The 24862-nt window shown below is 28.5% G+C and overlaps 3 long non-coding RNA genes across 3 annotated transcripts; 2 read left to right on the forward strand and 1 right to left on the reverse strand.

Moving 5' to 3' along the window:
* The first annotated feature begins 255 nt into the window (after positions 1-255).
* LOC117133577 lies at positions 256-8996 on the forward strand. Its single transcript, XR_004457453.1, has 2 exons — positions 256-8530; positions 8626-8996. It is a non-coding gene; the product is annotated as an uncharacterized LOC117133577 (long non-coding RNA).
* A 1619-nt stretch (positions 8997-10615) lies between these two features.
* LOC103863837 lies at positions 10616-11795 on the reverse strand. The gene is made up of 2 exons (XR_632107.2): positions 11702-11795; positions 10616-11073 (listed from the first exon to the last, which is right to left on the reverse strand). It is a non-coding gene; the product is annotated as an uncharacterized LOC103863837 (long non-coding RNA).
* Positions 11796-19950: 8155 nt separating this feature from the next.
* On the forward strand, positions 19951-23795 carry LOC117133583. The gene is made up of 2 exons (XR_004457460.1): positions 19951-19998; positions 20039-23795. It is a non-coding gene; the product is annotated as an uncharacterized LOC117133583 (long non-coding RNA).
* Positions 23796-24862: the final 1067 nt, after the last annotated feature.

Genomic DNA, 24862 nt, shown 5'->3' on the forward strand with positions numbered 1-24862 from the left:
ACTGTGATTCATCTTCCTCGATTCCCAGCCGTTTTTTTTTCAAGTTTTCATTCTTCAACACCTCCTACCTAATTAGGGTATGGAAGATCCGTCTCTTCTCTTCATCTCTTCGTCTCTTTTTTTTGCTCAAACATCTCTTTGTCTCTCTCTCTCTCTCTCTCTCTCTCTCTCTCTCTCTCTCTCTCTCTCTCTCTCTCTCTCTCTCTCTCTCTCTCTCTCGTTAAGATCCAAGACCTTCTGGTTAGTTTCTTTTCATAAAAAAAAAAAAATTTGTTTAATGGTTGTTCTGTTTGTATTGAAGCGTTAGATGTAACAAATCGTTTCTTCTTTCGTACAGGAGATAATAATGGTGGCATAGAACACAGACCTCATCCAGGTTATGGTCATGGTCATGATGTTGCTCCAGTCATGGTCACGGCTGATAAAAGTATCTTATCAGTTTTTGTTTTATGCTGCCTTAGTATCTCAGTTAATATTTTAAAAATAAAAAGTAAGTCTATAAATATAAAGGATATACTCCTTTTAGTATTAGAAAATTATTTATGGATTGGGCTTGAATTTATGAACCTTTATAAATATTTTATAAATGATTTTAAACATTTTTAAATGATTTATAATGTCAGTTTTAGTTTTGCAGAAATTTAAAGTATTTATGAAAATAGTTATATCTTAAAGATAAATTTAAATAATGATATCAAATTTGGGGTAAAAGCTAAAATTAAAATTCTCTCAGAACTCATAACATACATTTGTTTCTCCAAAAATTCTAAAAAAAGATGTTCATGTCTAATTGCAGCTTCTAATGTTTCTTCCTTCCATATATTTAAATTTATTTTTTCAAAAGAAATTTTGGTTCATACACTATTATGCGTTTTATTTAATTAGAAAACAGTTTATCCATAATTGTGTTTCAATTTACAGAAGTCCAAAGCCACATAAGATTTATTTACTATAATGTTATCAAAATTATATTAGAACAAATTTACAAAAACAACATCTATACATTCTAAGAAGAGTTTTTTTATGTTTACCCTAGAGGGCGTGGATTCACCAGCTAATTATCTGTCATATCATATTTATTTATTTTTAGAAAAAGCAAAATAACAAAAATTTGCTAAGTTATATTCTGTTTTTAAAATTAAAAAAAAGTACAAATAAATTAAAAAAAATAGTACTAGCTGCAAAAAATGAGTTTTTTTAAAACATTATTAACGCTGTCAGTAAAATTACACTAAACCCTAAAGTCTAACTATTAAACCCTAAACCCTTGAGTAAATCCTAAACTCTAAATCGTTAAAACTAAGCAATAAATCATAAACACTAAATCCTAAACGCTGTCAGCAAAACTCTAAATCTTAGCCCTAAACCCTAGGGTTTAGGGTTTACCCAAGGGTTTAGAGTTTACCCAAAGATTTAGGGTTTACCCAAGCATTTAGGGTTTACCCAAGGGTTTAGGATTTACCCAAAAATTTAAGGTTTAGTTTTTAGGGTTTAATGTTTAAGATTTAGGGTTTATTGTTTTGATGACGGTGTTAACAATGTTTAAAAAAATTTGTACTATTTTTTATTTATTTTTACTTTAAAAAACATAACATAATTTGGCAAATTCTTATTATTTTGTTTTCTTTTTTTCAACTCCTGAATATGAGCTCGCAGACTTTTATTGGTCGGTGAATAAATAATTTTTTTAAGAAATATCAAAGTACGGATCAATAATTTTTCTATATTTAAATTATTGGTCACTAATAATAGTATTATTACATCACTTCCAATCAATATTAATTTTATTTTATAATTTAATATTTTTACTATTTAATAATGCCTAGACAAATTTTAAACGGTTTCAAATCTAAAACAGTTATCAATCATCAATTTTATAAAATTTACGTAAAACAATAATAATAAATACAGGTGCATTATTGAACAAATTTGTTTGTTCTGATGTGTTTACTTATATGAAATTTTGATCCCTAAAATGTTTCATACAGAAGTAAAGTTTGCCAAACATAATAAAAGAAAAGTAAGTCAAATTATCTTCCTAATTTTACTGTGATAGTCAGGTTACTCTTTTTCATTTCATATAATAGAAACTTAATTGAGATTAATATAAATAAAATTTTAAAATGATAAATAAAATTTTAAAACTAAATTTCCTCATTTATACAAAATATTTACCATGAAAGTAAAAATAATAAGTTGCAATTGATTAAGTAAACACAATTAATCTAAAATTAAGATGATAATTTACATGTGAAAAAATATGAAAAAAAATTTAAAAGTATATTATCCGCGCATAGCGCAGAAAAACGATCTAGTAAGTATAAATAATAAGAAAACTAGTTAAATGTAATGGTTCAATCTATACTATTTATAAATAGATAAAAAAATATGACTATACATTAACTGATTAGATGTAAATGAAAATGAAAATATGAATATGAATATTTTGGAAAGAAAAATTACCTGGAATTGACCATTTTTCTATAAGTTTTAAGATATGCTTTCACTTTTATGATGTCAAATTGTAGTAACTCTCCTACAAAATATTAAAATATCTTTAAAACTCTAATGGTAGAGTAAATGGTAATTATAATTGTCTTACAAATTAATATACATATTAATATAGTGTGAGTTGTTTTTTTAACAACTAAAACTTAGGCTATGAATGGTGACCAAAGAATGAAGAGGAATAATGCATTTTTTAATGTTCCTAAAACTTTTTACCATTCATAAGAAATAGTTTTTACTTTCTATTCCTCTTCATTCATTTTATTGTAGAGAAATATAGAACATATTTGTTCCTCCCTAAATATAGAACATAGAACATATATTCACATTTTATCAAAAAAAAGAAAAAAGAAATGTAGAACATATTTGTTCCTCCCTAAATATGATAAGGAATAATAATTTCTTCTCATTCCTATAATTTTATTCCACTCAATTATTTTCCTATCCGTTTCTGATGTTCCTATGATGATTACCAGGAAAAAAAATACTTAGATTTTAAACAAATTACTTAAATACATATACAACTATGAGATACAAAAAATAAATAATTAAAACGATAAGAAAGCTTCATGCGAACTTGAAATATTTGTTGCATTTTGAGTATCAGATCTCTTTGTTGTATTATTATGGTCTTATTCCAATTTAGATCTACAAATGTTCTTCAGTTCAGAACCCAATGTATTGATTCAACCGTAAGAAATAAAAATTAGAATAACCAATTTCTAACGATTATAAGGATATTAACATACCATAAAGAGACTACATATTGTTGTTTCTTGCATGATGCATTACATGATTTCAAACAAATATTTTGATACCAAGTATATTGTTTCAAAATATAAGTTGTGAAAAAAATTGGTTGGCCGACATCATACTTCTTCCTCTTGTCTCTAGATCTTCTTCTTCATGTTGAATCCATAGTAGTTTCAGTTGGTGGCTGGAGGTTCCATAACAAATCCTTACGGATTTATTTCAAACATCCCATATCCCATATACCATCATCAAGTCTCTCTCTCTCTCAATATAATAATAAAATAATTGTTATCAATGGAAGACTTGATAATAGATTAAGCGAACCGGTTCAAACATGAACCACCACAAGCCGCGTGAAGAAAACTCCAATGGAAATAAACTGACACATTCTTTTATGGACAAACCATGAGACGTTGCCGGACAAACATCCTCTCGAAGAGAGAGATAGAAAGGAAAACATTGACAATGAAGCATCAACAAAAACAAATGATGATGATCATGAATCAATGATTTGCACTTAGAAATTAAAAACTAATAAATTTAAAAGAAGAGTACGGCCGACGTAGGAGTCGACGCCGGCCAGTGACAGTTGCGTGAAAGAGGGTGGTTGTTGACAAAGATATCGCTTGGTGAATCACTCGAGAGAGAAGACGGTTGTGTATATAGTGTGCGTTATGTGTTTTAAATTTAGGGTCATTTATCTGAATATAAAAATATCAGTAGGTAATTCCGAATGCATGCACAATTTGAAAGTAATTTGACATATGGTTTATTTACTAGGTATGGTTTAACGATATACCTCTCAACACCAAAAATAAAGTTATTTTATAAACTGTAGTCGGGTATAATGAATATTTGAAAATATATTTTGTTGGTAAAGTGTCAGGAGTAGAATGACGTATAAATTTATTTATGTATGTTAATATACTTATTAATTGATAATAATTATAGAACCCAGCTGTCAGAGTTGTGTCAGGTGAAAATTCTAATAAAATATTTTCAGTCATGTTGCTCATTACACTAAACATGTGAAAAATAAATAGGTTATGAAAACGGTGAACAATTAATAATAACCAGAAAATCATAATTGTATCTGGAGTATTTGTTAAAGTTGCAATTTTTAATTTAGAAAATTGAGATTAGGTGATGTAATCATATATGCAACATGAATCTTTTGTAGTTTGTGTGGAAATATTGAAATTAAGACATTGGGGTTTTACAAAGTTTTAACATCATAGCATAACAGCTTAAACTGAAAAAGGAAACACACATTCATCATTCACGGGTTAACACGACCTAAGATTTTATAATGAAAACGATTACAGAAGTTACAACAATAAAACCACACCAAGAAATGATCATAAACTGGTACATGATTTGGTTATGAAGTAATATTTCCAGATATACGATAAAAATCTGGCTAAATATATATAATATGGGTTTGTAATAATCCTTTTAATGTATGTTTTTAATCGAGTAACATGGTATATTTTTTGGTTTGTAGTATTCATGATATAAATATTGAATATCCGGATATTTGATGCTGTATCTGGTTGTCTAAATCATAACTGGTTATATCTTGTTGACTAAATTATTTGTACTGAATTGCATGTGAAAAAAAGAATTCAACTTTGTCCAGATAAATAAAAGGCAATCCAGTGAAATTAAAAACTATGTAGCAATAGTTTGTTATAGTCCTAATTTTTATATATTAGTTGATTAATATTACCAAATATATGGTAAGGAATCTGGTTAAACATAAATAAAACAGTTTGTAGTCATCTTGTAAATCAATATATTTATTCATGTGAAATAGTACATATTTAGTTTGTAATATTCAAGATATATCCTGGTATTTGTTCATTTATCCAGATGTTTCCGCCGTGAAGACGGCGACACTATGTTGTCTATATCATTAACCACCAAAGACGATGAATCACAATCGCTATGGCGATTATCTGGAGCCGTCAGAGGAGTTCACATATATATATATATATATATATATATATATATATATATGTATTCGCCACTTTTACCACAGAAGAAGAAGACACAAGTCAACTAAATAAAAGCAATTTCACTAAGACAATCAATATCACTGTGTAAGCTTTTGTCATGGTATAAAGTAGATAAAGTTACTTGTTTTTGAACGGAGGAAGAAGGACAAAACTCATCAAAAGAGGCAATCTGATGTTTGGGGGATTATAAAAGGGTGCCAGACAAAATCACAACACAAGTAAAACAATTTTTCTGCTGAGAATCCATCCTCAGAATCTCGACATCTACATTATACCAATTGTGCCGCTTTTGATATTGAGAAATAAACAGAGAAGGTAAGCTAGGGTTCAGAAAAATGGTGAAAGACAGAAGTTTTACAAGTTTACTAGTACAAAAACTTTATAAGTTTTGCGGATGGAGAAATTAAAATTTTGTACTATATGCATAAACCCATAGTAATGGATACAATTTTTACTTATAATCAAATTAAATTTAAAATTAAATTATGTAATCAAATAATAAATTTTAAAATCAACGGAAAACTATTTTAACTCTAATTTTAAATTTTTAAAACGTTATTTCTGCATATGATATGATGCATGAAAACATATAGTTATGCATATATGACATAAAGTAAAATACTGTAACTTTTGTGTCTTGTGTTGACATAATTGTTCATGTTTTTTTTCTGTACTATTAACTTTTGTTTTTCTTCTCCAACATACGACAAAGATGTTATTTACCCAGGATTGTTTTTCTCTAATTTAAATCAATTTGATGGAAAATCAGATTATCTATAGAAACCCACTGCTCTTAACCATCATGTGGTCCTATGCCGACCTCATGTTCATCTTATCTTTTGCCACCATGACAACAACTTTGTCGATGCTGGATGCGCCATATGTGGCAGAGAAATCAAGATCTCAAAGAAAACAATCCCGAAATAGTCTCTAAATTTTGGAAATTGGTTCCTCCCTATCACATCTAAGAAAATGATTTATTAATATATAGAAAAGATAACTCAATTGTATCGGTTAATGATCATGTTATATGTTTGCATTTATATCTCTACAAAACATAAATATTTATGAGGGGTGTCATACATTTATCCAAAATTAAATGTACCTTTCTTTCAATTTAAACACCACCATTCCTCCACTGACATCCGACTCATATTGTTTTTGCAACCGTCACAACAATTATGTAATTCTGATACAATAATTGCTAATTGTTAAGAAGATATAAGTTAAATAGTTATTGAATAATTTATCTGGTACAATAATTGTTAATTTCCAACGCCTATAAAATAATGGACGTTTTAATGACTATAAAAATGATTGACAATATATTACCAACAAATGTATCAAGTTAACATACTATATATAGTTAGCAAGCTATAGTTATGTGTATAGTGCTATAAAATCAATAACATACATATTAGTGAATACTCATTCTTGGGTATCAAACCATATATCATCTAACAAAACATGTATCATACAACAAAATATGTACTAACAAATTAACCATGTATCAAACAATGTATCATCTACAACGTATCAACACATTTAATAGCTTATTATACCATGTGTCAAATAATGAAAACTATTTCGTTATTTCTTACCAGTCATTTATCAATTAGTGGCATCATGTTTGTAACATCTAATAAACTTGTATCCATACAAGGATATAATATTAAAGATATGGTACCAAAACATGTATCAAGTAACATATAATGTATCAGCTAACAAAATATATATCAACTAACACTAACTATTTTGTAATATCTTACTAGCGATTTATGAATTTGCGGCAACATGTTTGTAATATCTAACAAAACAAATATCCAAAATAATAACATAAAATTAAGGATCCGGCAAAACAAAAATAAATATCGGGTAACTGATAAAATGTCGGCTAACATAAAATGTTATCCAAATCAAATACAACATCACGAACTGATTGCCTCTTGTTTGGTTTATGCTTGGACAAGCTCGTTGATTCTTTGATTTCTTTCAAGTATTCGTAACATATTTTGTAGCAAGTAAGATCCCATGTATTTGGTAACACGAATGTATTATAACAACTAGCCAAGAAACAACTTGTTTTATATCAGCTAACCAAATATGTATCTCAAACGGTGAATCCTCGACCATAAACACCACAATGGAAATGTGTTGTTGGCCCAAACCCCTGAGTCATGGTTTACGAACTCGCTGGAGACTGTGAGTCATTCTAACGAGCCAGATTAATACCTACACTCAGACTCGTTAGAGATCGTGGTATGAGGAGTGATGAGCTTGATCTTAAAATCAAATCGGATAGTGACTGAAAACGAAGAAGGCATATGAGGAGTTCGACGTTGCAGTTGCGATGGTATCAAAAAATTTGTAAGTAGAAAATTCATGGTGTAATCGTTAGTAAACAAAGTTATGAGAGAAAATATAATTCAGTGATGAAGAAATACAATTACAGAAGAAAGAGAGGAGAGAACCAAGAGCTCTTGGCCTAGTGGTAATGGAACTCCATCTGGAGTGCCCGTCCTGGGTTCGAGTCGCCTTGGCCACCTTTCCGCCTATTAAACGTGCATGCCCGGATGGAAGGCCTCATGGAGATTAGTCTGGGCTTACTGACTGGGATCTCCCACGGTTATCAAATAAAAAAGAAAGAGAGGAGAGGAGAGAGAGAGAGAAGAGAGAGAGCTGTGGGAGTAGGATAATAAGATATTAGTGAGATTTTGAAAAAATCATTAGTTCTTGAGGTATTTATTCTATGTACATGACTCCTAATTTATTTAGAATATTTCATTCTTATTGGTTCAACCCCCATTCTCACAGTAGCTATAGATAGTGTACTAAAAATTGAAAAATTATTTTTTTTCATTTATAAAAAACTAGTAAATAATAAAATTGGTAGCTAATGCGCCGCCAATCAATTTTAGCTTCAAATTGAATGTTTCAACGTTACTTATATATATGGCTGTGGTTAATGATATTTTAAATGGTGATAAATTATTATTAAAAAATAAAACAAAATATTTTTTAATATAAACATTTTAAGATTGAAAGAATATAAAATTACTCAGTCGATTTAATATCATCTTTTTTCGGATCATCATACAAAAAGTTTTCAAAAACTTATATATATGTTCACTAACAAGATTTCTAAAACACAAACTAACAAAGCGTTTAGTTTTAAAGAAAAATCACAATGTCAACAGCTAAATTTGCTTTCTTTTGTATCGTCTTGGTTTTTTTTGCTACTTTTCATGAATGTATGTCGTACATAGCTTACTTTCCAATGCTTTATGATCATAATCATTAAAACTATAACCATTTTAACCGTTTTTATTTTGAAAATTTTATACAGGTGTCAACAAAGTTGATGCAGCTGCACTAAAATGCTCTAGATTACCAAATTCTAATTGGTGCTGCAACACAACACCGAGAAGGTGCCGAGGCAGCAAATTGGAGTGTGACAAGATTTGTAAACCCAAACGCCTCTGAATTTTCTAGAAGAGAATTTATATAATTATATATTCTAAATGTTCTTTTACCTCTATTATTATTATTACTGAAAATAATAAATAGGAAGACCTGTTCTAGAGGAGCATCTAGTGTTGGGTTTTCTTCGAAGAGCTGAAATTGTTTTTATTTTTAATTCTGGCTTTCTGCAATTGTATTTAATAAGTTTATAATTTCAGATATAATAATTTGAATCGATTAAGTTATTCTTTGGCATATTTGGTGATATCTTTTTTGACAACAGGTGATATATTCTTCTCAATATAAATTGTTTTTTATTTTTAATTTATTTAGATTTAATCATGCTACTGTAATTGCATTTTTGGGGGAAATTGCCACAAATAGCACATTCAGAGTACCACTTTTCATGTTTACACTAACCACCTTTACCCTCACTTTTAATGAAGGGTAAAAGACAATTATACCCTTAGGGTTAACTAATCTAGACTTAGGGTTTAGAGTTGAGGGGTGGGGTAGGGTTTTTGGAATGTGGAATTTAGGATTCTAATAAATATATAAATAAATACTTAAAAAATATATAAAAAATTTTAAAAAATAGTTTCAAACATAATTTTCATTTTTCAAAAAGAAATTTGAAAAAAATGATATAAAATTCGAAAAAAAAATTTATAAAAAAGTTCGAATATGAAAAAGTATAATTCAAAAACATATTTTTTTTATTTTTTATTTATTTTTATTTATTTTTTATTTATTTTTATTTATTTTTTTAATTATTTTATTATTTATTATTTTTATTTAAATAATAATTTATTATATATATAAATAACAAGGGCATAAGAGTCTTTTGTCACTTAATGAAGAAGATATTTTTGAAAATGTCTCCTTAGCGATGGTAAAAATGAAAAGTGGTACCATGAAAGTGGTACTATGAAAGTGGTAAACATGTAATTTTCCCTTTTTTGGTACCATTATTTATGTTTACCACCTCTAAAGAGACATTTTTAAAAATATATTTTTCATTAAGAGGTAAAAGACTCTTATACCCTTATTCTCTCTCTATATATAAATAATTATTTAAATAAAAAAATAAAGAAATCAAATTTTTTATGTTTTTAAATTATACTTTTTAAAATTTGAACTCTTTTTTTAAAAAAAAATTGAATTCTTTTTCAAAGTTTTTTATTTTTCAATTTTTTTAAAAAAATCGAAAATTAGTTTTGAAACTATTTTTTTTTAGAAATTATATTTTATATTTTTAAGTATTTATTTATATATTTATTAGAATTCAAAATTTCACATTCCAAAAATCCTACTCCACTCCTTAACTCTAAACTCTAAGTCTAGTTTAGTTAATCCTAAGATTATAACTGCCGTTTTTCCTCTTTAAAAGTTAAAGTAAATGTGGTTAGTGTAAACATGAAAAATGATTTTATGAATGTTGTATTTTTGACAATTTCCCTAAATACCTCCATATACATTTTGATACAACTAATGTTATTTAAGGAATCAGTCCTTACAAACAGGATGTTTCGGACTTATTTAAATGGTAGTGCTTCACTAATCTCCTATCGGTTAACCATGTATTATGAAATTCAACTGTTATTCCAGTAATTGTGACTACCCCAAACTAACACAAAGTTCAACTGTAAAAAAATCCAATTTTTTTCAAAATTGTTATGTAAAATAAATTAGAATAAAAACCATTATAAATTCATTTTGTCTAAATTCCTTGTGAAATTATCATTTATTTATTTATCTAGTAAATGTTTTGTTTGGAAAATGTAAAATAATTCAACAACTTTTTTGCTTTCTCTCTATAACATCAAATTATTTAAGGTTTTCTATATTTATTTACCTTTTTAACATCCAAAAGCTCTAATAATAATGAATCATTCGGAGAGACAAACAAAATTTAGTGAAAGAGTTATTACATGCATATGATTCTAACAAAGGAAATATACATGCATATAAAATTACATGTGAAGTTAGTGAATTAGAAAGAAGCAGGAAAGAGACTTCTTCACTCTCTTCGCTTTCTTCTGTGGTGGGGCAAACTGTTTAAGATCTTGCCACTTTCATGCCACTTTTATCATTACATTTAAGTGGACATATCATTGAAGTAATGCCTAAATGCATGATCAATGAAATGAGATACATACACTTATACACATACACACAAAAGTAACTCCCCAAACTGTCACATCGGAAGCCGGCCTTAGAGTTACTGCATTCTGAGCAGATTTGGCCGTTTCCTCTCTCCTCCTGTCAGTCTCGGCTGCCCTCTGAGAAAGGTTGATAATAGTAGCATTCGTATGCACCATGACGATAACAACTAAAACCAAAAGAAAAGAAGGTATGTAAGATCGGGAACATAGACAAAAAGCACGAAAAGGAATAAAAACTCACTAAATCAAGGCGACACAAAATGTGAAGACTTCAGTTGATAAAAATACAAAACGAAAACATACGTTAAAGCAACAAAAATTAACACAAAGCCAGTCGTTCGCATTACAGAAACCCTAAAAACATCAGGTTCTTGAAATGATAAACCTTAACAAAAACAGTTATTCAAACAATCGAATGCAATGTCCAAAACAAGGACTTAAAAACAACGATTAAAGCACTCAGAGAACCAAAAACGGAGAGAAACAAAGTCAAAACTTTGATGAAACCCGATGAAAACAGAGAGGAAGAACGAAGTACAAACCTTTTGGATTATTTCGACAAGAGTAAGTAAGAGACAAAGAAGGAAGACAAGCAATTTATATTCCAAGATTTGAGAACCACAAAGGAAATGATTGCCACGCCACAAATGATTCAATTTCTAAGGGGAAAAATCAAATCTCTTGATTTACATCAATCAAATCTCGCAATAAATTCATCGAACCAGAATTCCGAATTGGGTTTTAAAATTCATAATTTTACGGTCCCAAATACACAATCCAAGTGAGAATCAATACCTAGACTGTCTGGCAACCTGAAACACGCATGACTCTAGGAGAGGGCTATTGTTGGAGGCAGGTTTCACCCAACTCCACACCCGGTCTAATATCATTAAAGCACGAAAGAGGACAATAAGCCCACGAAGGTTCAAGGCCCATCCTGATCTCACAGATGGTCTATGCCGAGCTGACGTACTCAAACCACAATGTAACATAGGTCAAAGCATAAATACATACATAAAGGCATCTGATATTCGTCATATCACGTCACCGTGTTGATCCACATGATATACACCAATAAAAGAGAGACAAAGGACAAGAAGCAGGGGATCCGAATTCTTTCTAAGCAATTACATACTTTCAATACCTTTGTACTCTCTTGTTTTAGATATCTTTTGTATCTCATCATTGTATTCCCATATTATCAATCAAATACACATTTTTCATGTCAGCTTCGAGAGCTTCTACTTCTGAAATACACCAAAATCTTTGTAAAAGATTAGAAAACAAATATGTAAAAGAGATGTAATCCCAATCATGAAATTAATTATTCCTACAACAACTTTATCTACCCTGAGCTCTTATTCGGCAAGGCCAATGAGTAACAGCATAGCTCCTTGCAAGTGTTTATTAAAATTTGGAACTCATTCTATCACCATCCCCCTCGCAACATCATACTTAATCATCGGCATCTCCAGCAACATTTCTCGCATTCTCCTCATATAGGTTTACATATTACATAGACTCCGAATTCTCCTTTGATTTGTCCCTGATGTCCCTGATGTTGATTATCAGCTTAGCCATCCATGCAACATGATCAAGATTCCTTTGTACTTCACATAACATGCTATTTGGTTTCTTCCACTGCATGAAAGAAACCTGAGGATAAAGAAAGTGATACTTGGAAGCTTGGTTATAACTGAAGGCCTTAGGTTCTCCAAATATACTTCAGCTTTGGATTGTTCCACTATGCTTTAGGTTATGTGGGTTCTGGACTCTGTATTGACCAAAAAAAATCAACTAAAAGCAAAACTAGAAGCAATTTCTCCATCCTTTCCAAAGGTGTAATTACGATTTGTGACTTAGATTTCGAATGGTGTAGTGGAGAAAGGCAGTTCAACCACAAATACAATTTTTTGCACTAAAATCATCATTCATTTTTTTATATTTATAAGAAACATTTAGAAGAAGATCTGCATGCGATCAATATTTTTTACATTTCATAGCTTTTTAGTCAATAATAATTTGTTATGAACATTTAATTTTATTGTATATTTATGTGCTTCTATAAATACAATATTTTTATTCTGTTTTACTTACCGTTTTATCAATACAAAATTTATCATTTTCTACTTATTTTTCTTTTTATTTCCGACATATAATTTTTACATTTACTTAAATTAATATTTTTGTATAATGTTTGTCTTAATTGTAATATGTATTTTGCAAATATATATTAATATTGTTTAAACATGTATAATAATGAAAGAGATGTGTATTTTGTTAAATTGTAATGTTTTCATATTTTGATTTTAGAATTGCACGTTATGGCTTTAGTGCATCATTTATAGTTATTTATGTATTCCATTTATATATTATGCATTTTCATATATTTTCTTGTAATTTTTATTATTTAAACATATAGTTTATTTTATTTATCTGTTTCTTCCATTCAAAACTATAATAACTGTTTGGTCTGCTTGATCTGCACTTCTCTCACATAATCTACTAAGAGTATGAATGAAATGACACATAAAAAGCATGTCTCCTGCAACAGTTGACCATATGCACTTCATTTGCCAATCACATTTTTTTTTAATTTAAAACAAAAAGGCATGAAAACTACTTATATATCATTTGTTTTTGTCTTTATCTGGTTAAAAACAGTAGAATTGCATGTACTGCTGTCCTCACTCTTTTTGTAGCTGTTCAGTTATTTTTTTTGTCAACTTTTTTTTTGTCGACTTTTTTTTTTCAATTTGGTACATGAATTTTAAAATTAAATTAATTAAACATTCTTTATTTATTTTCTATAAATAACAACAACTATTTCTTTTATAGTCAGTCACTAATCTACAGAAACTGATTTAGTCATACTCTTCTCTTAAAGCAACCATACTTTTTTTATTTAAGAGCTAACATGCTTTTTGGAATTAATGTATCCCCTAACATAGTTTGCAAATATTTTTTATAATTTAAGTCAATTGAGAAACACTATTGCATTTAACTTAGGTTCGAAATAGTTAAATTGAAGTTAAACCACTTTTACAAAATGGTACTTCGCCACTGTGTAGAATAAATAATAATGTAGTATCATTTTATAATTTTTGGTGCAAGATCTGTTTGTATTTAATATATATGTATTAAATTAGAATAAAGAGTATATATAAAAAAAAATATTTATATGAATATATTTATATTAGAAAAATAATATTCTATAAGTATTAGAAAAACAAATAGTGGAACTATATAATTTTATTAAAATTATAAATTATTTTGATGAGATTTTGTTGAAATAATGTGGCACACAAAAATGAGTAACAGAAATTCTGGAAGTGATCTAAGTAACGTGGAGACAAGAAACACGGCTAATGGAGATCATATGAAGAACATTAGAGATGATATTGTAGATATGTTATGGACAAATCAAAATAATTTGCATTCAAAATACTTTTGTAAATAATTTTGGTGTAATTTTTATTATTTAAATATATGATATGTATCTTTGAACTGCTTTTACCATTCATAACTAAAATAAATTATTTGATATGCATGATTTGTATCTCTCCTGCATGATCAGCTTGATCTGCACTTGTTCCGCTTGATCTCCATGATCTGCACCGCTTGAATTGCTTTTACCATTCAGAACCTAAAATGGTAAAAACAGTATAAGCGGTGCAGATCAACCAGAACATGCATATCAAACGGGTCAAGTGCAGATTAAGCAAATCATATGAAAAAGACAGATCAAGCGAATCAAGTGCATATCAAGTGCAAATCAAACAGATCAATTGAAAAGGCATATCAAGCAAACAAACACTTTATAACAGTCATTATAACTGGGTCCATGGTCGGACTGGTCCAATTGAGTTTTAAATTTTAATTTAATATTAAATTAAGTAAATGTATATAAGTATAACTACAAAATTATTTTGATAGAATTTTATATCATTGTTAAAATCTAAAATGACATTAAAATATAATAAAATATTAAAGTTACAGTCCGACCGGTTTGATCCACCGTTCTCCTGCAACAACAAATGAACTCACTTTAAATGGTAAAAGTAGTTCACGTGGTGCAGATCAAGCAAATCAAGGGGAACAAGTGCAAATCAAGCAAAACATGTGCATATCAAACGGATCATGGAGGAGAGACGCATATCAAGGAGAATAAGTAACTTATTATAATTATGAATGACAAAAGCAGTTCAAAAATGCAGATCATGTATTTAAATAATTAAAATTGCACAAAAATAAAAAAAAACTTTATACCAGCGGGTGTAGGATCTTTGAAACGATGATTGCTCGTGATTAGACATTATATATATATATATTTGTTAAAAAAAGTACACATTTAAAAAATCATGTAAATAACATTGACAAGAAAATCGACAACAAGCATGCAATGTGAATTAAAATATAATATATTTTGCTCTAAGTAGTATATATATATATATATATATATATCTAAATTATTGTACTGTTAATTAACATGTATACTCGTATCACGCATGGATCATTTTTATATTTTGTTTTTGTTATAATTTTCATTTTTGATAAGAATGAGTATTTTTAAAATACTTTATGAACACCGTCTCATAATATTAAAGGTGGATACATGTTTATAGTATTTTTCAAAAATAAATAAAATTATGAAAAATAAATAATATTTGGTTTCAGTTAATGTAAATCAAGATACAATAAATCTAACATTTTTACCATTTTTAAGTTTTCCAGTTTAAATAAAATGATTTCATTGAATTGTTTTTGTGAATTTACGTTACAATTTTAACAGTATATCTAAAAAAAATTAACCATGTTTTTTTGATAGGTTGCTGAATTTATAAGACTAAAATTTACAACTTTGTTTTAATTTTTATAAACTGTAATGAATTGTCCTTAAATAATTAATTAAATTAAATTTACCTTTTGGTTCAGAAAAGTAAGTCCTCTGATACGTCCAGTAATAACTTTATGGTCGAACTCAATTGTAGTATAGAACACTTAAAAATGATTGATGCAACCAAAGAAACATGAATCAACAAACCAAAGAAAAGTAGTAAAGACTAGAAAATAGGCAAAACCTCATGTTTATCTCTTTTAATGTCTTTTGACTCAACTGAAAATCAATGAATGTACGTTAGAGTAGTTATAAGTTCTCCATGAAAATAATTTTGCTTATGCTCCATGCTATCTCTCTAAACCGTGACTTCCGGTAAATCAATAGAAAGAGAATTTTTTAAGTTAGCTATACTGAAGTGATCTAAAATTCAATCTATTCAAAATATATGTACCAATATCATATTAATTTATTGATAATAAATTTTAAAATAAGATTTAATAATATATGTAAGCATACTTTAAACATTCTTTAACTCATTTTACCCTAAAATGTTTTTTAAAAATATTTATACATATACTCTTTATTTTTAATTTATGAATTAAAATGTTAAATTTTTTACTTTCACTTAATTTCAATTTCATCAACTCTTGCAATTAATACTAGGGGTGGACATATCAGTTTAGTTTCGGGTTCAGTTTGGGTTCGGTTTGGTTTGGGTAATTTGGGTTTTGTAAAACTAAACCCAATTAAAACCATAGTAGCTTTGGTTTGGGTTCGGTTTGGGTTTAGTTTGGTTTGGTTTAGTTCGGTTTTGTTTATATTAAATTCGGTTTGGTTTTGATTTAGTTCGGTTTGCTTTATTATGGTGTAGTTTGGTTCGGTGTAGTTTGGGTTGGTTATAAAATATGATGGCATCAGTTTTACTAAAAAATCATCAACTTATAAAAGATAAAGAGGGAATATAAACTTTGTTAGCTAAAAAATCCATTACTAAAGTCAAAAACAATGTATCCAAAAACTAAATACCAAATATGGTCCAACTGAAAACAGATCTTCACTAAATTATAAAGCCGAACAAAAATCAAAAACCCAATTTAACTATAAAGAGAAAGAAGAAAAATCAATACAATCTATTCTTTAGGTATTAGGATTAGAGATAAATATATAAAATAGTTTTATTTAAATCATATTTGGAATTTTAAACAAATATATGGAAGTTAAGAAAAAATGGAAAACTATAATTTACAATATGTTAATATACATATATATATATATATTTATAGATAAAAATATATTGGATAATCGGTTTGGTTCGGTTTGGTTCGGTTTAAACCCAAACCAAACCAAACCATTCGGGTTGAGTAAAACATGAACCAATTGGGTTATGTAAAGAGGACGGTTTGGTTTGGGTCGGTTTAACTTTGGTTGGTTTGGTTCGGTTCGGTTCGGTTTGGGTTTTTTGCCCACCCCTAATTAATACGTATGTATATATATATATATGCATGGATATATTTATAGATAAAAATTATAATTATTCTATAGATATAAAATTTTAGTTACATTTACAATATTTAATAATTACTTGTATATTACATTAATAAAAAAAAACATATTTACGATATGAATGAAGCAAAAAAAAAAGAGAAAAGTAATACGGCATTGAGAAAAAGGAAGAGAAGAATACGTTTACTTTACTTTTCTCAATAGTGAACGATTTGATGGTGTATGTCAATATTTTTTATTTATATAAAATAAATGAATATTTTAAATTTAATTTAAATATAGATAATTCACCTATTGATTACATAAAAGAAGCAATGCATGAACATCTTCAATTTTTGTGTAGACAAAAGAGCATGCATGCCATTTGTTTTTACGAGCAAATGACAAAAAAATTAGTTTTCTATATACAGTATTTCTGCTTTTTAGCTTTAATAATACAGAAATGTGTGAAAGGCAAAAAACTATGTTAAACAAAAGTACATGAGATTTGTCTTTATCATATGCTCCCATCGAACACAGTGTTGTTCATCCGCTTTCTTATTTCTTGGCCAATAAATGATTTTGTTACAAAAATTTAAATTTAAAATATATTAATATCCTTTTATAAATACAATATTTTCATTATGTTGTACTTATAACTTTAACAATGCAAAAACTATCATTCTACTTATTTCTCTTTTTATTTTCGTCATGTAATTTAACATTTAATTAAATTATTGTATTTATATAATGTGTGTTTTTAATTATAATATGTATTATACAAATATATAATAATATAGTTTAAATATGTATAATAATGAAAAGAGATGTATTTCATTAAATTATAATGTTTTCATATTATAATAGTAAAATTGCAATAACATGGTTCCACTTTAATAATTATTGTTATTTATGTATATATTTATATATCATGTGTGATGATAATTCACACATATATATATATCATATGTTTTGATATATTTTTTGTAATTTTAATTATTTAAACATATAATATGTTTTGTTTTGAGCTGTTTTTACCATTCAAAACTATAATAACAATTTGATTTGCTTGATCTGCACTTCTTCTGTTTGATCAGTATGATATGTTTGATATGCACCACTTAAACTGCTCTGCCATTCAAAACCTTAAGTTATCTTACATGCTGCTCTATTTATTTTTTAATATTATATTTTGTTCTGCATTTTTAATGTTGATTGGAGAAAAAATGTAAAACAATATGCATGTCATTTATTTATGCACTAGGTGATGACCCGCGCCTTGCGCGGGGTGAATAGACTAAAATATCGAAGTTATATTGTTATATTTTAGTTGTCCAAAAAAAAATATTGTTATATTTTATTAAAATTATATTGGTTCCGGAATACATAAAAATTGTAGAAGAATAAAAATCAATTGAAGTAAATAATATGAGGTTAAAAAAAGTAAATAATATGAATTTTCTAATTTAGTGGACTGATTAGGACTCGAAATTATAAAAGAGACCAATTATTAAACCTTAATATCCATTATGAGTCAAAATACATGGTTTGGGTTAACTCTTCGTCACTTGAGATATCCATTTTGTGTGAACTAAACTCAATCACAATACCAAAGAAGATTGGAAGCTGAATCGAGTGACTCAAGTCTCGGGAAATTCGAACCGATGGATTGTAAATTGACAAAGGCCCTATCAACAAATCTCCATATTTAAAAGAAGTCCATATTAAATGATATTTGACTACAAACTTAACCGGAAATAATTAAATAAATTTCCAAATTTAAAGTTTATTACCATTTATGTTAATTTCGTAATAAAAAAATGTGTTGCAAAAGTTAAGAGATTGAAAGAAATTTATTATGTCATTCCTTTTTGATTTTATTTTGCAATCACTCAAGATTAAGTTTAACATTTTTATTTGCAACGTTTTGATTTTACAATATAATTGAGTTTATATTGTCCAGGCATAACATAAATGTCACATATCCATAAAATACATAAAATAATTAATCAAAAAGAATTTTTTTTTAATTTATATATATTATAAATTTTATATATTGGACAAAAGTGTGAATGTATATATAATGTAAGCTTAAGTGTTTTTTTGAAAAATATTGTTTTGTGTAATTGGTTATGTGTAAATTAGATTTATGTTATTTAAAAAAATAGGTTTAATAGTATGCAATAACTTTTATTAATTTATTATGAATTTAAGACAAAACAAAACATAGGAAATAGAATTATTGATTTCTTAATAAAAAATTATGATATAATATTCAAAGAAACATATATAATAGAAAAATAAAATACGAAAGAAACAAATTTTAAAGAAACAAATAAAAAAGGGTATAGTGAGTCAATGAATTGTAGAAGGCGTATATTTATATTAAGAAATCATTGCCCATGTGGTTAATGAAACATAAAACAATCGCTGTAATTAAAGAAAATATTACATATTTGATTTCACGTAACTTGCGCTCCAATCGTAATCGCAACTTAACTTAATTTTGTAAATAATTAAATCAATCTTCCTTTATATGACACAATTAATAATAATAATAAAATTCATGATTATTTACTTATTTTTTTTATATACAACGTTTTGATTTTACAATATAATTGAGTTTATATTTTCCAGGCATAACATAAATGTCACATATCCATAAAATACATAAAATAATTAATCAAAATTAATTGTTGATTTTGATTAGATAACGAATCATGTAAGAAAAGTATATCATTGTGTTGGAAAATCAATGCACTTCCCTTAAGTGTATGAGTAACCAACCTTTACTTGATATAAGACATTAGCTGTATAATTCAAAATTTCATCATAAACTTAAATTACCAACCAACCGTTGATGCCGCAAAATAATTGATGGAAAGAAAATCAATTACTTTTAATTCTGAATATTCTAAATTTGAAGCCAAGAAAATATTTAAGTTTAATCAAAATGAAAATAAACATGTTATACCAAATAAATAATATAATTCAAATGAAAATAAACATGTTATACCCAAACATAATTCACAGGTTTAACCAAGTATAGTAAATATTTTCTATATGTTTAACAGAAAAAATATAACTGATGCGACCATCTCTAAAAGTATATTTATTCATGACCAATAATAATAGTATATCAATTAGTATATTTATTATGCTCTAAGAGAAAAACATGAAAATATATATATAATGTGTAGATATATGTATACTAAATGATATATGTATAACACGTAGATATATAAATATATAATGTCACTACATTACATATACTATTGTCCTGAACAAAAACAAATGTCATTTATTGAGTCATACGAAAGAACATGAAATTGAATATAAATCAAAAAAAGTAAATATGAAAAACTTTCAATCTGACATATATATCAAAAACTACTTCAACGTCAGATTATAGTGCCAATAGTTCTGAACAATCGACTTACTTTTGAAGAGTAAATCATGAATTTTATTTATTCATGATGAAACCATTGCTAAGATTACAGAAATTATTTATTCTTGAACATTGGTAAGAGTATATCATATAAAAATGGTACCAAGAGGTTATACAGCCAAACAAATAACATTACAGTCCGTTTATGTATAAAATTAATTTGGTTAACTAAAGTTAATACATTTATTCGTTTGATAATCATCCCACAAGTCTTGTAATATATTATAAGGGAAGTCTTGTAACAAATATGTCCAATGGCATTCTATTGTAATTACTCTAGTAAACTATGACTATTTTAATAAAGGGGTTGAGAAGGGCTATGAAGTTGCCACATCAGTAATGGCATTTCTGTTAATAACACATAAAGTAAAGGTTAGTTATTAAAAGTGTTCCTCAAATAATAAGAAAGGGATTTATACTGCAATCATCTTGCATCCAATTCAAACTCAAAATGAAGTGCAATCTTGAGTATCAAAGAACTGCATTTAATATACATTGGCTTTGCATGCCATTGTTTTATCTGCATAAAAGCAGTTCTACCGCATGCCATGCAGTCCACACGCTTTAGAGTTATTCGGAAATTGCTTCTTCTTTTTTCTATCCAATACATGATTTCTAAATTAAATTATTGAAAATTCTTTATTTATGAATTATAAATAACAACAACTTTTTTTTCTATGTTCAATCGTTATTTAAATATATGGTATACTTTTACCATTCATAATTATATTTAAATCATTTGATCTGCTATATCTACACTTATCCCACTTGATTTGTATTATCTACACTTATCGCACTTGTTCTGCATGATCTGTTGCACCGCTTGAACTGCTTTTATCGTTTGAAGCCATAGTGGATGAGATCTCCATGCCGTTCATCTGCCTTTTTTAGAAAAAAAACAAATTGTCTCAATTCCCCTATTTAATTGCAGAACAAAATTAGATGTATAAAATAATAAATATATGCATCTATAATAAATTTGTTCATATATATAATGATATGTAGGAGAAAAATGAATTGCACCCAAAGCATGTTGAGGCCCGGTAAAATTAGTTTGTTTTATCTGGATTTTTATCTATAAATATCCATGTTGGAAATTGTACTAGGCGCGAGTCGGGCTGATGGTCCAGGTCTAGCGAATTGTAAAAAAAATTAGAGATTAATCGTCGATTATTCATGGAGCATTTTTGATTTTCTTATACATAAGATATAATTCTTAACAATTTATAGAATAAAATACCGAAAGTTGATGTGGTATGATGGTTATTGGGACACTAAAGCACAACATGTAATTGTTTAAAGCTAAGATGTTTTTTTTTTTGTTTTTTCACATTTTATTCATTAATGTCATAATTACTGTAATTATTTCATCTTCCTCCTATAGACATTTTAGGGTACGTAAAAACTTACAGAGCCACCGTATCCATGCTTTTCACAAATCTCATCAGTTTTTGCGTTTTTATTGTTGTTTATGTTTCAAACTTATAGATTTAGTATGTAACACCCGATTTAAGCTTTTAGACATCAAAAACATGAATTATTTGAGTGAGTCCGATTCAAAATCAAACATATCTTATCTCGAAGTACATTTCATATACCTTTCAGTTTTCTTAATAATTTATTTTATTTTCTAAAAATACTTTTAGATATATCATCTTCTATATTAATATAAAATTCTATATATTTAGATAACATGTTCATAATCTTATGTAAACTATTTTATTAAATAATATTTTTATATCATCTAAGAATGTATACCTACACAAAATAATTATATAATATTTCGTTAAAGAAACATATATATGAATAGTTAATATAGATAAAATAATGTTAATCATATTATGATTGAAGAAAATAATATGAAAAAAACAAAAAATTAGACAAAAACATTTTATGACTAACATTAGAGAAATCATTGTAAATATATAGACAAAAAAAACTTTTTATATCAATTTTATATTAATTTCTTCAGCATTCAATCAAATATGATGATTTTGTAAAATTAGTTTTTTACAGTTAGATATCACTTATAAAAAATAGCTGATTCTTGACAAAAAGTACCATCGGGTCTATTTCCTCCGAAACAATATTTTTTTCAAGAATTCGTCGGATTTCTGATGACTGTTTCACATTTTCATTTTCAATATGAATTGTTTATAAATTTTTGCGATGAATTTCCGATAAAATTTTATTTTAAAAAAAAAATTACACCAACAGAAATAAATTTATAAAAGAATTTTGATAAAATATTAAAAAATTTAAATATTAAAATTATAACATATATCCTTAAATATTATTTCGTCTATATTTGGTTGGCATTTTGGCGAGCCACAATTTCAGTTCTGACAAACGTTTAGTTCATTGAAATTTGGTCAGCAGTCCGTTGAATTTTTTTTACATATTTTCTGTTATAAATTCCTATGTTTTCTTATAGTATATGCAATTGAAGTATATTTATTTTTTCTACATAATCATTGATCTGCATTATATTCTTAATATGGATTTTTTGATCTATGTACCCATTCGAAGCCAAAAAACTAAAATCTATGCAGGTTTCATGTCTTTTAGTTTTTAAGTTTAGAAAAACATGGCAACTTACATAAAAGAGCAGATGCAAAAAATTTGTCATTATCATGCGTCACCATTTTTCGATTGGTAAAAGCAGTTCAAGTAGTGCATATACAACATATCATGCAGTTCAAATGAGATAAGTGCAGATCATACATATCAAGTGGGATACATATATTCAAATCAAGCAGGTCAAATGATTTAACATAATTGTGAATGGTAAAAGCAGTACAAAAATCAGATTATATTTAAGTAATGAGTGAGAATAGGAAAAAGAGTTGTTGTTATTTATAGAAGATAAATAAAAAAATTTCAATTAATTTAATTTACAAAATCATGTATTGGGTAGAAAAAGAAGAAGTAATCGCCGAATAGCTACAAAAGTTGTGTGGACTGTGGGAACCAAAATTCACACCGTCGATTTCCGTTTAAATAAGGAAACTAGGAAAACCCTAATTTCCCAGAGGACCCGGATATCTGCTAATTACCACACGTAAAGCAATCAGAACACGAGAATAACAACGATAAAGAATAAGAAATCGAAAAAGAGAGCAAAGAAGATCTTATTCCGAATTTGCGTATGAGCGCTTACAACAAGGTATAAGCCTGGGCTCGAGAGCTGTCGGCGAGATTCCTAGTTCTAGCAACCCTAAGACGGCTAAACCTAATTGAGTCGCAGCTCGAACTAACAAAAACGGAAAATTGCCTAAATTGCTCTAAGTGCTAAGTTTGCTCTGAAAAAGTCCTCCCCCATGCTCCTCGCCTAGGACTCCTTATATACTAGCTCCAATGTCAGTTTACGCTTTTACTCTTCTGCCCTTAAGCCGTCATAGCATAAAAATGGAGATATTCCATTTTTCCCGATCTTCACAATTATCTTCAAAACTTCCGTATTTATCTGCGGAAACTTGATATTTATCCTTCCTTGTGGGCCAAGCGTAAACCGTGCTGCGGTTTACGGGCTTTGGGTTAGGAAATCGTAGGATGGGCCTCGAGTCGTGTTTTAGGTCCCTTTGGGCCGTCTTCCGACTCGACACGTTTACTACGAATTTTCCGCGGTTTCTCATCCGCGAAGTTTGATCGATGAGTTGGAATAGCGGAAAACGTGGACTGAGCTTGCTACGGTCTTCGGGAGATAGCGTTCGAAGATTTAACGAGAATGCATGGATTGATGTCTGTCGATGTCCGGAAGAGTTCAATCGCTACACAGCGACCGAACTTCGGCTCGAGCTCGGTCGCTACGTAGCGACTGAGCTTTGGCTCAAGCTCGGTCGCTACGTAGCGACCAAGCGGGACGATCGCTCGGTCGCTACGTAGTGACCGAGCTTTGGCTTGAGCTCGGTCGCTACGTAGGACCGAGCGGGACGATCGCTCGGTCGCTACGTAGCGACTGAGCTTTGGCTCGAGCTCGGTCGCTACGTAGCGACCGAGCGGGACGATCGCTCGGTCACTACGTAGCAACCGAGCGGGACGATCAGTCGGTCGCTACGTAGCGACCGAGCTTTGGCTCGAGCTCGGTCGCTACGTAGCGACCGAGCTTTGGCTCGAGCTCGGTCGCTACGTAGCGACCTAGCGGGACGATCGCTCAGTCGCTACGTAGCGACCGAGCTTTGGCTCG

Source organism: Brassica rapa, chromosome A04 (genome assembly GCF_000309985.2).
Source record: "Brassica rapa cultivar Chiifu-401-42 chromosome A04, CAAS_Brap_v3.01, whole genome shotgun sequence".
Classification (NCBI taxonomy): domain Eukaryota; kingdom Viridiplantae; phylum Streptophyta; class Magnoliopsida; order Brassicales; family Brassicaceae; genus Brassica; species Brassica rapa.